The sequence below is a fragment of the Lissotriton helveticus genome, chromosome 4_1 (assembly GCF_964261635.1).
Source record: "Lissotriton helveticus chromosome 4_1, aLisHel1.1, whole genome shotgun sequence".
NCBI classification, from domain to species: domain Eukaryota; kingdom Metazoa; phylum Chordata; class Amphibia; order Caudata; family Salamandridae; genus Lissotriton; species Lissotriton helveticus.
The window spans coordinates 1,191,670,986-1,191,688,237 of NC_136063.1; positions in this window are offsets into that span (position 1 = coordinate 1,191,670,986).

Sequence of the window (17,252 nt, forward strand, 5' to 3'; positions counted from 1 at the left end):
CATCCAGGGCAAGCATTCATGATCCTTTGTGTTCGGCACCCATTTGGGAGAAATTGCTGCCTGACTACGTTTACTACAATCCTGTGGGGGACTGCTTCAACAAACAGCCTATCAGAAGGCAGCAGATACATATTAAAGGTGTAGCACACAAGACATTGGTTATTGCCCTTTGACGAAGTGCAAACGAAATGCGTCAGGCCGCATCTCATGCTTGGGGCATCTACAAGGTATTGCCGCTCTCAGAGTGCATTCCCGCCACCTGGGCACCTGGAGCTTTCATCAATATACTGCATGCCCTTGCCATACGGAATGCACTGCCGCAGGATTGGATGCGGGTCGGCGGCAGAGAATCATCCTAGCTGATCGAGGGGAGCGGTACCAAAATTATGATGTTCCAATTCCCGGGGCCCATTCAGGGCAAGCATTTATGATCCTTTGTGTTGGGAGCCCATTTGGGAGAAATTGTTGCCTGACTACCTTTACCACAATCCTGAAGGCAGAAGATACATATTAAAAAAATTGGTTAATGGCCTTTGAAGAAGTGCAAACGAAATGCGTCAGGCCGCACCTCATGATTGGGGCATCTACAAGGTATCACCACTCTCAGAGTGCATTCCCGCCACCTGGGCACCAGGAGATTTCATATTACCACCTGGCGGTCGCCAGAAGGTATTATAGTTAAGACCTAGTTACCATAGGAAAATCGCAACATTCTATTCCCAAAAAACGAATCTTCGTGAAATTTTCAATACGTATGGGCCGCTTTGGTCGGCTCCTATCTTGGAAGTTTTGGGGTGATTCGGCAAGCAGGGGCCTAGAAAAAAGGGAGGTCCCAAAACCAGTTTTCTCCATGCAATTTTCCATAGGAAACTTTAGACACGGCTGTAGCCTGAACTGCAGAACGAAATTACACCACACTTGGCAAAAAGGTAGCCCTTGGTTCAGAAAGAGCCCTTTATGTTAATGTTAAATTGTGTAAATCCGTTTAGTAGTTTTTAAAATATTATTTGAAAAATAAATATATATATCTGGGCGAAGCCTAACCACACATCTCATCGTGAGATCTGATTGGCTGTCAGCACTTCATCCAAGAAGTGTTGGCAGCCATCTTGGGACCCATGTACATGATAGCACCTCATTAAAATGCATTTCAGTTAATAGAAGGTTTTAAGACTTTAGTTACATTATACATCATTTGTTGATGGTACCATACTCATTTTAGGAATTGTGGTGTGTTCTAAGATTATTTTACCATGTGAAAACCCCTTCTGATAGGATTTCATGAATCATGTTTGAGAGAAAACTATTTTCTCATGCTTTTCCCACACAGGTTTGGAAGGTGATCTATAAGCTAAACTGAGAGCATACTTTCTGTAAATTTACATTATCTTTCTCAGTCATGTGAGAATGAAGTCTGACATTCTCAGTAAAACGTGTACAACTAGAACGCTAACAGTCCTACTTATGACAAACGTATTGCCCACCTGAAGCCATCTTGATTGGAATAAAGTGGTAACTCTTAAAACATTTAATTTAAAAAGGAACAAAATGAGGGGGTTCATTTTGCCATAGAAAGTATGATTAGTGCTGCAGAAAGAAAAATTAAGGCACATTTTGAGTGACTTCTCAAATCCTCTTCTATTTCAATAAAACATTCTGACATGCAGACTGAAACATGCACTTTCAATACCAGCAACAGACTTCCCTAATGAGCAGTAGATTTACTACATTGATCTAATAATATAACTAGAGTGCTAACATTCAGAATTCATGGCAAATGTGTGACACATCTAAATGCCTTCTTGATGGGATCAAAGTAAAAAACTGGAAGTATTTCCTACTGAGGAGACTGTAGTAAATGAGGAAATTAGGAACCTTCATAACAAATAAGTCTCCCAAGATGGCCACGAGAGACAAAAGAGACCAAATGTAGCACAAATATCACCCAGATGTAGCCCAAATATAGCCCAATGACAGAATGTCCCAGAGTGTTTTAAAGAACAACTAGAAAAAACAGTCTTACTTATGACAAAGGTATGGCATGCTTTTCCCACAGAGGTTTGGAAGGAGATCTATAAGCTAAACTGAGAGCATATTTTCTGTACATTCACATTATCTTTCTCAGTCATATGAGAATGAAGTCTGACATGCTCAGTAAAACATGTACATCCAACAAGGGCAGAGACTGCCAGTTGATTCCTTTGTGTTCTACTGCAACTTCCCAGAGTGTTCTAAAGGACAACTAGAGCGCTAACAGTCCTACTTATGACAAACGTATTGCCCACCTGAAGCCATTTTAATTGGAATAAAGTGGTAACTCTTAAAACATTTAATTTAAAAAGTAACACAATGAGGAGGTTCATTTTGGCATAGAAATTATGATTAGTGCTGAAGAAAGAAAAATTAGGGCACATTTTGAGTGACTTCTCAAACCCTCTTCTATTTCATTACGAAATTCTGACATGCAGACTGAAACATGTACTTTTAATACCAACAGCAGACTTCCATGGTGAGCAGTAGCTTTACTACAGCGATCTAATGAGAAACTAGTGTGCTAACATTCAGAATTTATGGCAAATGTGTGACATATCTGAATACCTTCTTGATGGAATCAAAGTAAAAAACTGAAAGCATTTCCTACTGAGGAGACTGCAGTAAATGAGGAAATTAGGAAACTTCATAACAAATAAATCTCCCAAGATGGCCACCAGAGACAAAAGAGCCCAAATGTAGCACAAATATCACCCATATGTAGCCCACATGTAGCCCAATGACAGAAGTGTGCAAAACACATTTTATTTGTTTGTGTTTTTGCAATTTTATATAGTGCAGACTTGTCAGGTGCTTTACATGAGCATTGGTTACATCACACAAGAAGACATGGGGAGATTAAGTGATTTGACCAGAATCACAGAATGTTGAGATGAAGCAGAAATTCCAACCTGGTTCCCCAGCTGCAAAGTCTGCAGCTCTGGAAGTAACACCACATCCTCTCCTCTAAGTGCAACATTTAATCAAGTGGTCAACTGGATAAAAAAACATAAAGATGACAAATAATTTAAAGTGCTTTGTCGCTATTTGAAAACTCAGAAAATATGTCCTCATTTTAGTTTTTTAGAGCACTAACTATAATTCTGACGCAAATAAGACCCTCTCATATATATAATTTCTCAAGGAAATGCTCTAGGTATTACAGTTTTGATTGCTTCAAGATGGTGTCAGGCATCCCACACTTTTGTAATAAATATAGAATGTTAGCAATCTAGTTGTTCATTAGAATACTGTTGAGAGGCAGAGGCCAGGGGCACGGACTCTGAAAATTGAAGGCAGATAGGAGGGTGCAGAGGCAACAATTTGACCACACTGGCCAGGCAGAAAGGGCAGTGACAGCACAACAGACTATGGAGGGCAGTGGAAAGGGGGGCAGATGCAACAAACCAACAATACAGGACTGGCAAGAGAGGCTGTGGCAATATAATAGACCATTGTGGGCAGAAGGAAGAGGCAGTGGTAGTGCAACCATAGATGCCAAAAGACCCGAGTCAGCCAGTAAATGTCCAATGTTTTTGAGCCCAAATGGGCTTTATTTGATCTGTCTCCTGTCTACAATCTCCTCTTTTTCAATGTAAGTCAACGGGGAAAATCAATACCCCAGTTTTTTTTCAAAATTTCCCTCTTACCAAGTTCAAAATGTGAGCAAGTATGGTGCATTGGATCATGGAAGGCAGAAGGAATTGGGGTAGGGATGTGGACTCGGATAACAGAGGACAGGAGGTACATGGAGAGGTGCACCAAACTGACCCTACAGGGCAGACATCAGTGTTTGCAGCAGCACAATACACCACACAGGACATGCAGGATGGGAGTGCCGCACAACAATCCATAGAAAGCAATAGAGAGTGGACAGGACCATGGACATGGACAACAGAGAACAGAGAGGAAATGGGCAATGGTAGCTAGCTGACCATGATGGACAGAGAGGAGAGAAAGCTGCAGCATAACGGACCATAAAGGGCAGGAGGGATGGATCAGGGGCATTACAATGGAACAGACAAGCCAGGAGGGAGGGAATAGGCGTCTGCACATGGAAACAGAGGACTGGGGGCAAGGGAGCACGGCAGGAGCAGAAAGATGACCAAGGAGGTTAGGCAGGATGGGCACTAGAAACAAGACACACCAAGGAGAGCAACAATGATACTATAATGGTATACACACAGACCATGGGGGAAGGTGGGAGGGGGTCAGGGTCAGCTAGCTGACCAAACAGGAAAGGTGACAGGGGCCGTGGCAGCTCAGAAGACCATGCATGGCAAGTGGGAGGGTTAGTGGCAGCACAATGGCTATGATGGGCAAGAAGGAGGGTGCAGGGGCATGCACAAAGGACCATGGAGGATAGAAGGGAGGGTCAGGACCCGGGCACAGACAAAAGAGCTCAGGGGAAGGGGCCTCACAAAAGACCACGTGGGGCAGGCAGGAGGAGCAGTTGCAGCACTTAAGACCCTCTCATATATATAATTTCTCAAGGAAATGCTCTAGGTATTACAGTTTTGATTGCTTCAAGATGGTGTCAGGCATCCCACACTTTTGTAATAAATATAGAATGTTAGCAATCTAGTTGTTCATTAGAATACTGTTGAGAGGCAGAGGCCAGGGGCACGGACTCTGAAAATTGAAGGCAGATAGGAGGGTGCAGAGGCAACAATTTGACCACACTGGCCAGGCAGAAAGGGCAGTTACAGCACAACAGACTATGGAGGGCAGTGGAAAGGGGGGCAGATGCAACAAACCAACAATACAGGACTGGCAAGAGAGGCTGTGGCAATATAATAGACCATTGTGGGCAGAAGGAAGAGGCAGTGGTAGTGCAACCATAGATGCCAAAAGACCTGAGTCAGCCAGTAAATGTCCAATGTTTTTGAGCCCAAATGGGCTTTATTTGATCTGTCTCCTGTCTACAATCTCCTCTTTTTCAATGTAAGTCAACGGGGAAAATCAATACCCCAGTTTTTTTTCAAAATTTCCCTCTTACCAAGTTCAAAATGTGAGCAAGTATGGTGCATTGGATCATGGAAGGCAGGAGGAATTGGGGTAGGGATGTGGACTCGGATAACAGAGGACAGGAGGTACATGGAGAGGTGCACCAAACTGACCCTACAGGGCAGACATCAGTGTTTGCAGCAGCACAATACACCACACAGGACATGCAGGATGGGAGTGCCGCACAACAATCCATAGAAAGCAATAGAGAGTGGACAGGACCATGGACATGGACAACAGAGAACAGAGGGGAAATGGGCAATGGTAGCTAGCTGACCATGATGGACAGAGAGGAGAGAAAGCTGCAGCATAACGGACCATAAAGGGCAGGAGGGATGGATCAGGGGCATTACAATGGAACAGACAAGCCAGGAGGGAGGGAATAGGCGTCTGCACATGGAAACAGAGGACTGGGGGCAAGGGAGCACGGCAGGAGCAGAAAGATGACCAAGGAGGTTAGGCAGGATGGGCACTAGAAACAAGACACACCAAGGAGAGCAACAATGATACTATAATGGTATACACACAGACCATGGGGGAAGGTGGGAGGGGGTCAGGGTCAGCTAGCTGACCAAACAGGAAAGGTGACAGGGGGCGTGGCAGCTCAGAAGACCATGCATGGCAAGTGGGAGGGTTAGTGGCAGCACAATGGCTATGATGGGCAAGAAGGAGGGTGCAGGGGCATGCACAAAGGACCATGGAGGATAGAAGGGAGGGTCAGGACCCGGGCACAGACAAAAGAGCTCAGGGGAAGGGGCCTCACAAAAGACCACGTGGGGCAGGCAGGAGGAGCAGTTGCAGCACAACAGACCAGGGAGGGCAAAAGGGTATGGTAGGAAAATGGACCATGGGGGACAGGAGGAAGGGGATAGGTGCATGGAATATGGACAGGCAGGGTGAAGGTGGCAGGAACAGGTTACAGTCACTTGACAATGCTAGGCAGGTGGGAGGGGAGTGACAGCTCAACAGAACACTCAGAGTAGATAGGAGTGGCAGGTCCATGGAACATGGTGGGCAAAAAGGATGGAGCAGGGGCATGCACACAAACATCTGAGGGCAGGGGGAAGGAGAATAGGGCCAGCAAGCTGCGCACAGAGGCTAAGCAGGAGATCCATGATGGGGCATAGAATTGGGCAATGGAGGGAAGGAGGAATGGACTGGTACATCAGGCTGAATGGAGGGCAGTGGCAGCACATTAGACCATGCATGGCAGGAGGGAGGAGGCTAGTCCATGGATTCAGACAACAGAGAATAGGGAGGAGGTGGATGGGGCAGTAAGCTACCTGTTCAGAGAATGCGGGAAGGCCAGGGGCAGAACAACAGCCACACAGGGTTGTAATAAGGGAGCAGGGACATGGACCTGGACAATGGATGGCTAGGAGGGAAGGCAGGAGCAGCAAGCTTGGGTGTGGGCAGCACAATGCCAGGCCCAGCTTCTAACCCCCCATCATCCATTGTGATATGCATCTTACTTAACGTTAAAAAAAAACTAGAAATTTTCTGGAAAAAACAAAGATTACAGGGAAGGTTTAGTCAGACTCAGATTTCACTCATACACAACCAGTGAAATTCAGCAGTTATAGTTACCTGAGCTAACTATAACTTACGCCCCCGGCGGTAAAGGGAGGACAGTGGCAGTGTCTCCCGACCCCGCTTGGTACCAGGTAACGATTTACAGAGCGGAGCACTCTGAACAGCTAGCGGAACAATCTGTGTCACTGATAAATTGATCTAATAATTTTAAAGTCACTTGCACCGCTTTTAATTTGCCCATATACTTTAAACATCTTCACGCTGTGTTGTATTAGAATTGATTGCTAATTTTAATATATTCACTGACAGCACACTTACGATCTCCCCGAACTGTAAGGGGCTTAGGGGCCCAGTCCTTGTCTTGCTTGATGTTACAGTCTACCCGCCCTGGTCCGACTCGGTATCCAATACCGTTGAGCGGAGGGCGGGGTAGACAAGAGCAAGACACACGCCCAGCAACCCCGAGACAGCCGAGCGGTTAGCACTCTAGCAGCACTCCTCACAGGGCTATTTAGGCGGCGAGGAGGCTTGGCCATTTGCGGTAAGGGGAGGACAGTGGCAGTGTCTCCCGACCCTGCTTGGTGCCAGGTAACGATTTACAGAGCGGAGCACTCTGAACAGCTAGCGGAACAATCTGTGTCACTGATAAATTGATCTAATAATTTTAAGGTCACTTGCGCCGCTTTTAATTTGCCCATATACTTTAAACATCTTCACGCTGTGTTGTATTAGAATTGATTGGTAATTTTAATATATTCACTGACAGTACACTTACGATCTCCCCGAACTGTAAGTGGCTTAGGGGCCCAGTCCTTGTCTTGCTTGGGGTTCCAGCCTACCCGCCCTGGTCCGACTCGGTATCCAATACCGTTGAGCGGAGGGCGGGGTAGACAAGAGCAAGGCACACGCCCAGCAACCCCGAGACAGCCGAGCGGTTAGCGCTCTAGCAGCACTCCTCACAGGGCTATTTAGCCACTCGTCGGTCAAAGCGTGCAGCGGTTGCGCGCAGAGGGGCGCAATTGACGGCGCCGAAGACAAGCCAAAGACCTGCCCATCTGCGCCCGTCCGCGACAGGACGTGGCCAGGGGCCATGGGGGCTGTTTCAACTGACGTACGAATACTCGCTCCTAAGAGGATAACCTATACTTCTCAGGTACTGCTGGGACTTAACTCAGAACCATTACAGGGCTGCAGGTGTGGGGAATACCCTGAGGTAGAGGGGTCATTTTCTTGCCTTCATTGCCACGCTCAGTTTACCACACATATGAGGGACAATAACAACATTGGATGTCCTAAACCAATCAGTCTTGACATCAATATTTTAGCTGGAAACAATCATACTCCCTCGGGGAGGAAAACATTCTTTTTTAATATTAGGTCACTCTCCAAACACACCGCGGAGGTGTGGGACCTAATCTCTGCTAAGCAACCCGATTTGTGCTACCTCACGGAAACGTGGTTAAAACCACACTCTACCCCTGCCATAACCCTGGGAATTCCAGATAACTACAAAATAGTTAGATTGGACCGCCCCACTAAAACAGGTGGTGGGATGTATGACGTTATAACGCATACTTTTACTCCGCAGACCATTACAACGCGACTTTTACCCCGCATACCGTTACAACGCATAGCGCCTTGGGGCGCTGGATAGTGGTAAGTATAATTTACTATTCTAACTCCAGTCCCCGTGGACCCTAGGGAAGGTGTTGGATAGTAAATTATACTTATTCCCTATCCTAGAGCGCCCCCCAGCGCAATGCGTTGTAATGGTATGCGGAGTAATGGTCGCGTTGTAATGGTAGTGCGGAGTAAAAGATCCGTTGTAACGGGTGTATACCCAGGTGGTGGGATTGCTATTGTGCATAAACAAGAAATCAATATTTCGGTCTTAGAAGAATTAAGCACTCCAGAAATCGAACTATTAGTCTTCAAAATAACTCTGTCCCCCAAAGAAAGTCAAAAGGGTGCCCTAGTATATCGTCCTCCTGGACCATGCACTAATTTTTCCAACATGCTGATTGAGCTACTGGCCCCACATATCAACATTGATAGCGACTTCATATTAGTAGGGGACTTTAATGTACATAGCGATAGGTTGGATTGCAGCGAGGCGCAATCTCTATTAACCGACCTATCCTCATTAGGACTACTAAAACGTAACTCTGGGCCCACACACCGGGCAGGTCATACCCTGGACCTGATCCTATCTAACTTCCCGTCAGTCTCCTGTCCACCTGCAACACAGGTTAATTGGACTGATCATTTTATTGTTGAATTTATTATTCCCTACTGCAAGCCCACCCCCTCACGCCCATCTTACTACCGAGTGTACGTAGACAGTGGCACAAAGTTACCGATACCACCTTCAAAGAAAAGTTTAACTCTCCCTTCTTTTTCCCTTGGAAAAATATTGGAACCACTCTTAAAAAATTTGAAAGAGCAACTAAGGATGCTATAGATAAGATTGCCCCTGTGAAACAGTTCAGACCTAGACCGGCTAACAAACAAGAAATCTTTTTTTCTGACCACCTTAGGACACTAAAACTAACCGCCAGGAAACTAGAAAAGAGGTGGAGAACCTCTCACTTGATAGAGGATAAGAATAAATATTGTGATTCATTATCTATCTACCATAAAGCTATTCGTATAGCACGTAAAACTTATATTGCATCACAAATCACTGCTGCAGGGAACTCTCCAAGGGTCCTGTACCAAATTTTACAAACATTTGTCAAGCCAGTAGCATGCGAATCCTCTGAGTTAGCTTCCCAACAGCTGTGTGATGAAATCTCCTGCTTCTTCACCAATAAAATAGATAAAATCTATGATAAAATAGTTTGTGCAAATAGGGCAATCACCACAGACACGGCGTCCCCTCTGGTGGACACCGAATTGAAGCAGGATACATATTCATTAGATACCTTCCCCCTCATCACCTTACAAGAAACTTCTTAATTAATATTACAGATTAAAAGTGGTAGTCCAGATGATACTATCCCAGCTAGGATAATGCCTGCCCTGTCTGAACAGCTCTGCCCCGTAATTGAAAAACTGGTGAACCTTTCACCTACCTCAGGCAACGTCCCCAGAGAATGGAAACGAGCCCTTGTCAGACCCATTAGGAAAAATACTGCCATTCCATGGACCGAATTAGCCAACCTTAGGCCCATATCCTTACTACCATTCCTAGGGAAACTGATTGAAAAGCATGTGAATCACCATCTGTCCAGCTACATCGAACTTGCTGGCGGCCTGGAATACTCTCAGTCGGGGTTCAGGCCGATACACAGCACGGAGTCCACCCTTCTGTCTGTCACTGATGATCTATATATGTACCAGGACAAGGGCGTCTCTGTGATCCTGGTTCTTTTAGATCTGTCGGCAGCGTTCGACACCGTGTCACACACCATCCTGACCGATCGGTTGTCGAACGCTGGCATCAAGAACAAAGCCCTTGACTGGTTAAAGAGCTTCTTATCCGATCGCTCCCAGAGAGTCTCCATGGATGCGTATCGTTCAGCGGAGGTAGAGATTTCTAAAGGGGTGCCACAGGGCTCCTATTTAAGCCCAACCCTTTTCAACATCTATGTGGCACCCCTGGCCAGAGTGATGCGCATGTATGGATTCGTCCCAGTATCATATGCTGATGATACGCAGCTCCTCTTCCCTTTCAAGACTCTCTCCGCTAATGTAAGGAGCTCTTTCTCATCAGGCATGAAGGCAGTGGCACACTGGATGTCCTCCAATTGCCTTCAGTGCAACGTCAGTAAAACTGAGGTAATGCTGTTTGGAGAAGCCAAAATACTATGGACCCCAGATTGGTGGCCGCACGACCTGGGAACAGCTCCCAATCCCAAACAGGTCATGAAGAATTTAGGGATCCGATTGGATCATGATCTGTCACTCAAACAGCATGTTAACTATATTTCAGGAATATGCTTCCATACCATTAGCCTGTTACGTAAAGTCTTCCCTCTACTACCTGATTCTTTTTGGAGAACACTTGTTCAGGCATTTGTTTTAAGTCGGATCGACTACTGTAATGGCCTGTTGCTTTCTGCCAACAAAGGCGTATTGGTCAAGCTTCAGGTCATTCAGAACACGGCAGCTCGCCTGGTCCTCAATTCCCCCCGAGAACTGCATCTAAGCCCCTCCTTGAGCAACTGCACTGGCTCTCAATCCGGCAGAGAACTAAATTTAAAATATGTTGTCTGATCCATAAATGTCTAAATGGACAATGGCCCGCCTACCTTGAAAACAAATTTGTTCCCTATATCCCAACTCGATCGCTTAGGTCCAGCAACAATCTTCTTTTAGTGGTCCCCCGTGCTAAAAAAGCCATACATGGGAGCAAAGCACTATCAATCACAGGACCCACATTATGGAACAAACTCCCGCTGTCTCTGAGACAGTGTAAAGAACATCTCACATTCAGGAGACACCTAAAAACTGTACTGTTCAGAGATGAGATCTAGCCTTTATTCTTTCACACCTCTGTTTTAACCGGCTCCGAAAGCGCAGAGATACTCCACCTGGAGTCGATTCCAGCGCTATACAAACCAGTAAATAAATGCACTGCTAATGACCTCAGACGTTACATCAATCAGGACCTAGTCAGTTACATCACTCATGACATTACTCATGACATTTTAAGTGAGCCGTGAATAGAATGGAACTATAATTGCTAGAACTTTATGTAGGGATAGTCTGTGTATATAAACACCCCTTTTTTTCTTTTCTTTCGTGTAAGAACCATTATAATATGCAACGTGGCCAGATTAATATGGCAGATAGTCTTTCACTGTAAAGTAATATGTGGTCCATTGTTTATGTTGATGTTTGCAATCCTAAGTATGCTTATTATGAATAAGTCACGTTGACGAACATAAAGGTATGGCCGTCATGGGGCAAGATAAGCTGAAATGACATTGTATTTATATTAACTCTTGTTTTATTTTCTTTATTGTATTAATTCCTGAATTTTCACATTGTGACCAGGCCAATATGGCCGCCAGCTTTTTGAATGAAAGTAATATGCAGTCCTTTGTTAATGTTGGCAACTTTAGGCATTTGTACATTTAAATAAGGATGCTACAATGAAGTCTTGTATCGTTATTAAGGTTCGGACAAGCCGAAGCGAGTGGATCACATACTTTGCAGATTAAATACTTCGAAACTACAACCTGAGTGCTGATTCCTACTTGAAAGAGCGAGAGGAGATTAAATACATATATTTTAAATTCACTGAAAAACCACAAGTACATTATAGTTAGAAATTAGCATTTAAAAAACTCAGAAATTCACTGAAAAAAGTACCACAGGTTTCATGGACGTCATCGTTAGTTGGACATTGCACTCGTACAAAACAAGAGAAATTCGTCCGTCATAGTTATGTCAGGTCTAGGGTGGCATGCAGTCTAGGGCCCGCCCTTCTCTCTACATATGTCCCTATGCCACCGTGCGCTAAGCTCCGTTGTGGCAAAGCGCATGAGGCAGCATCTCCAACTCGATGGTGGGTGAGGTGCTCCCATTGTAGATAATGTGACTGTTTTTACTATGTGTACTTTATTTGTATTGCCTGTACAATGCCTTTTGTTTTCTTATATCCTGGGAGCTCTTATGGCTCTTTATTATCTTGCAGGAGGGTTTTTTCCCATGGGAACTACATATCCCATCATGCTTGGGAGAAGTTGCACGGAGAGCGTGGCAGTGCTGACATCATCGGCCACACCCCTTCCTCTGTGCTCACTATTCTTAGGGATTTCCCGAGTGTGGAGCTCTTGATCCTAGTTCGGGATTCTTGATCCTAGTTCAGGGTTCCTTCCCCTTCAGGGGCTTGTTGTATCTATTTGAAGGCATTGGTGTTTCCCTCTGGGGCTTTGGAGTGGGAGTCTCATTCCTGTCTGAGGTCCTGGATCCTTGGTTTGTTGGATCCATTTCGCGCTTGGCTTCCTGCTGCTCTTCTTTGGCTGGTGCCGGCTCCATCAGTTTGTGCCTGGCCTCCCGCTGCTCTTCACGGGTCCGTGCCTGCTCCTGCAGTGTTTCCTGGCAGTGGGCAGCTAAAGTAAGAGTTAGCAGAGTAGGTTGTACTCTGCAGGTAAGAGCTACAATTTAGTTGCTATTAAAACATCACAACTTCAATTTCATTGTGCATAATACATTTGCATCTTTTCATATGGGAATATACATTACTTGGGCAACTACATTTTCTTTTCGGATAAAAGAGCATTTGAATGTTTTCTATTTGAAGAGATACTGAGACATAAAGAGAGCATTTGCATATTTAATCTTTATATAGTGGCACAGGACAAAATAGTGCATAAAGGAGTTGTTTGTAAGTGCCATTTAGTTAATTAGTGAGTGTTGTTAACTCATGTGCAAATATTTACAAAGTTCGTGAGTGCAGTAAAACTTACGTCTAAGATCTTATAGCGCCAGATAATTGTGAGAAAAAGCTCAAGGGATTTTTTTGCGGTAGCATTTACCTTTGCTGAAGTTGCTTTTGTGTTGTTATTAACCTTTTCCTTAACAGATCTACTTCCCAGCTGTTCCCATCCTAATTACCCTTCCCCCAGCTTGATCACTTCAATACTCTGTTATACTAAGTCAGAGTTGAAGGTATCGAGAGGTGGGTTCATTGTATCTTTGCGTCCAGATCCGGAGGAAGGAAGCTGACCCTGACAGAATAGTGAGACCACGACTTGTATTTCTCCCGGTCTGTACGAGAAGTTACAATAGCCACCTTAGATGATGTTATGAAAGTCATAACTCAAATGTGGAGAGATTTAGCAGAAGCCAAAAATGTTACGGCAGCCCTTTCCGATAAAGTAGATTGAATGCAGCAGCAGGGTGCTGGTAGTCCTTTTTCTCAAATCACAACACCTACGTCGAGAGCAGACTCACAACCTTCCACTAATATTGCTGTGAACATTCCTACACAGATTCCTTTGGCTCCTCCTGAGCGTTTTTCTGGTGACCCTTCCAAGGTACAAATATTCCTGACTCAAGTTGAATTGCATTTTAGTTGTAGACCTACAGCATTTCCAGACCCCCAATCCAGGATTGCCTTTTTGATATCTTTTCTGTCGGGCGACGCAGCTACCTGGGCTGTTCCTTTGGTGCGGCAAGATAGCCCACTATTGTACAATTGGCAAAGATTTGTGAAGGAGTTTGAAAAAGTATTTGATAGACGTGCGGTTACCTTGTCAGCCGCACGAGAATGATTAGAATTAAGACAGGGGAATAAAGACTTGGGGCCCGATGTAGGTAATTCCGATTTACCGACTCCTAAATACCGAATCATACCGATTCGGTATTTAAGAGTCGGTAAATCGGAAGCAGGCAGATGTAGGTAATAAATTACCGATTCTATACGATTCGGTATTTACCGAATCGGTAAATACCGAATCGCTATTTCCCATTGATTTCTATGGTCCTTGAAGCCCATAGGAATCAATGGGAAATACCGAATCCTGCAAGGGTGAACGGGGTGTCACTTTGACACCCTGTAGCACCCCAATTCCAAGCTTGTGTGCCATGTGACACACAGACATGCCCTAAGGGCATGTCTGTGTGTCACGTGGCACAGGTGTACATGCACAGATGTGCATGTACACCTGAATTCGGTATTTTACCACCCAATTGTATTGGGTGATAAAATACCGAATTCTGAAGGCCTGTAGCACTGTAAACAGTGCTACCTACATCTGGGATTTACCGAATCGGTAAAATTACCGATTCGGTATTTTACAGAATCGGTAAATTTACCGATTCGGTAAATTTACAGATTCTGTAAAATAATGGCCCCTACATCTCAATCACCAAATACCGGTCGGTAACGGCCGAATTCGGCCGTTACCGACCAGTATTTGGTGACCTACATCGGGCCCCACGTCTCATATTTATCACACTTCAAACGTTTACTAGCCGAAACCTCTCGGCCAGGGGAAAAAAGAGCAGTTCTATTTCATCAGGGTCTGAAAGATGAGCTAAAATATGTTCTAGCTCAGATTGATCCTCAACCAACTATGTGTCCAGAGTTATTAAATCTAACATTGTGGTTAGATCACAGACTCTCAGAAAGAAAGGGTCAAAGGAAAAGACCCGACAAGTCCGGTTGGCGACCTGAGAGGTCCAAGATACAGACTCTAACTTCAGATTCCACAGTCAAGCTATGGAGAGCAGAACTCTTAGACAACCATTATCAAAAGACGAAAATGTCACCCGTCATAAGAACGGGCAGTGCTTGTATTGTGGCCGAAAGGGGCATTTTGTTAAGGACTGCCCAATAAAACCCAAAGGAAAAGGTTTTAGTACCAAAACTGTTGCAATAACTATAGATACGTTGACGGAAAACTGATTTGCCCAAGATGTTTGGAAGGGGATCTCTTGGGTACCCTTGCCTTCCCTTCAATAAATTCTTGTGTCTCAAACTACAAGGCCCACTTTCGTTTGGCTGTACAGATCATGCTTAACACCACAGTCCGTCAATTAGAGGTATTGGTGGACTCCGGAGCAACAGGAAATTTTGTTGATTTAGAATTGGCTCAAAGATTCCACATAGTATGTGAAAAGAAAGAAACACCAGAAATTGTACAAGCTGTGGATGGAAAAAAGTTGTCACGAGGACCGGTGACCATGCAAAAGTCCAACATTCTCAGGTCCTGTACAGATGCTAAGGAACAGAAACATACTGAGGAAGTACAATTTGATGTTATCCAAGCCCTGCAATATGGTTTCATTTTAGGGATGCCTTGGCTGTGCTTACTTAACCCTGTGATTGATTGGCAAAAAAGAGAACTCCATTTTCTTTCCAGTCATTGTCACTCTCACTGTTTGTAGACTGATCAGACAGTACAAGGACATATCGTCACAGCTGAAGAAAAGGAAACTATCCTGCCTACCCAATATGCACAATTTCATGATGTATTCAAGGCCGCCGTTCTGCCACCACATCGGACATATGATTGTCAGATAGATCTCATACCTGTTTCTTGTGTACCGAATTGCTTAATCTACGCTCTATCCGAAAACGAGAACCAACACTTGCGGCAATATCTTGATTAGTACTTGGAGAACGGTTTTATACATCCATCTCGGTCTCCAGCAGCATCTTCTCTTTTTTTTATTCCAAAGGCCAACTGTGAATTGAGAACATGCATCGATTAGAGGGCATTGAATGAGATAACAATCAAAAATAAATACTCCCTCCCACTGATTCCTGCCCTTTTAGATCAGGTTAAAACGGCTGTAATTTACACTAAATTGGACCTCAGGGGAGCGTATCATTTGGCTTGTATTCGACAAGGAGACGAATGGAAGACTGCCTTTAAAACACGATATGGACTCTTTGAATATTTAGTCATGCCATTTGGGCTTTGCAACGCCCCAGCTGCATTCTAATTTTTTTTAAATGATGTGTTACGGGAAAATCTGGACTTGTTTGTGATTGTGTATATTGATGACATTTTGATTTATTCAGAAACTATCAATGTCTATGAAATACATGTGAAAAAGGTCTTAACTGCTCTTCAAAAACATCATTTCTACTGTAAGTTATTAAAGTGTGACTTTCATGTTACTGAAGTAGAATTCTTAGGAGTTATTCTGACACCATCAGGAATGAAAATGACTGACAGAAAGATACAAGCTGTTGCAGATTGGCCAATCCCCAAGTCTATCAGAGACCTGCAATGCTTTTTAGGCGTCGCAAATTTCTACCAACATTTTATTGATCACTTTTCATCTTTAGTAGCCCCAATCACGTGGTTGTTGAGAAAAAAGGTGAAGTTTGACTGGTCTCCTGAAGCTTATTCTACTTTTCGAGCTCTCAAAGGGGCTTTTACAGCTGCTCCCATTTTAATGCACCCAGATGTTCAAGAACCATTTATCATAGAAGCAGAAGCCTCTGATGTAGCTATTGGTGCCATTTTGTCTCAAAGAAACGCAAATACAGGACAACTACATCCCATGGCCTATATGTCTAGAAAGGTAAATTCTGCAGAACAGAACTACACGATAGCAGAGAAAGAATTGCTTGCCATCTGTGACGCCTTCAAAGAATGGTACACTATCATTTAGGAGCACGTTTTACTGTTACTGTTTACACAGATCACAGAAATCTCCAATTTATGAGTTCAGCTAGGGTTTTAACACCATGCCAGTTGCATTGGATGATGTTCTTTGCCAAATATGATTTTATTGTGACGTTTCGACCTGGACTTGACAATAAGAATGCAGATGCCTTGTCTAGAAAAGATTCTTCAGTACATAGACTGGAAGGGACACCTCAACCTATTATCGCCCCTACTAAGGTGTTATGTGTGTTAACAGCAGAACAGTTTTTAGATAACATCCATGCACACTTTCCTCCCTCTTCTTGGTCAAGTTGGATTAAGCACAGCAAAAATCAAACGGTGAAAGAAGGAATACCCTTTCATGGACAACAAGTATACCTGCCCACCAAGGAACTACAAGAAACAGTGTTTTATTGGCTACACTCTCTCCTGGTGGCAGGACATCCAGGACCTAAGAAAACAGTGGAAAAGATACAAAGAACATTTTGGTGGCCAACAATGACCAGAGACATTGCAAAGATGGTTCTGTAGTGTGAAGTCTGTGCGCGAAACAAATCCAATCATAGCAAACCAAAGGGATTGTTACAAGTTCTTCCTACACCT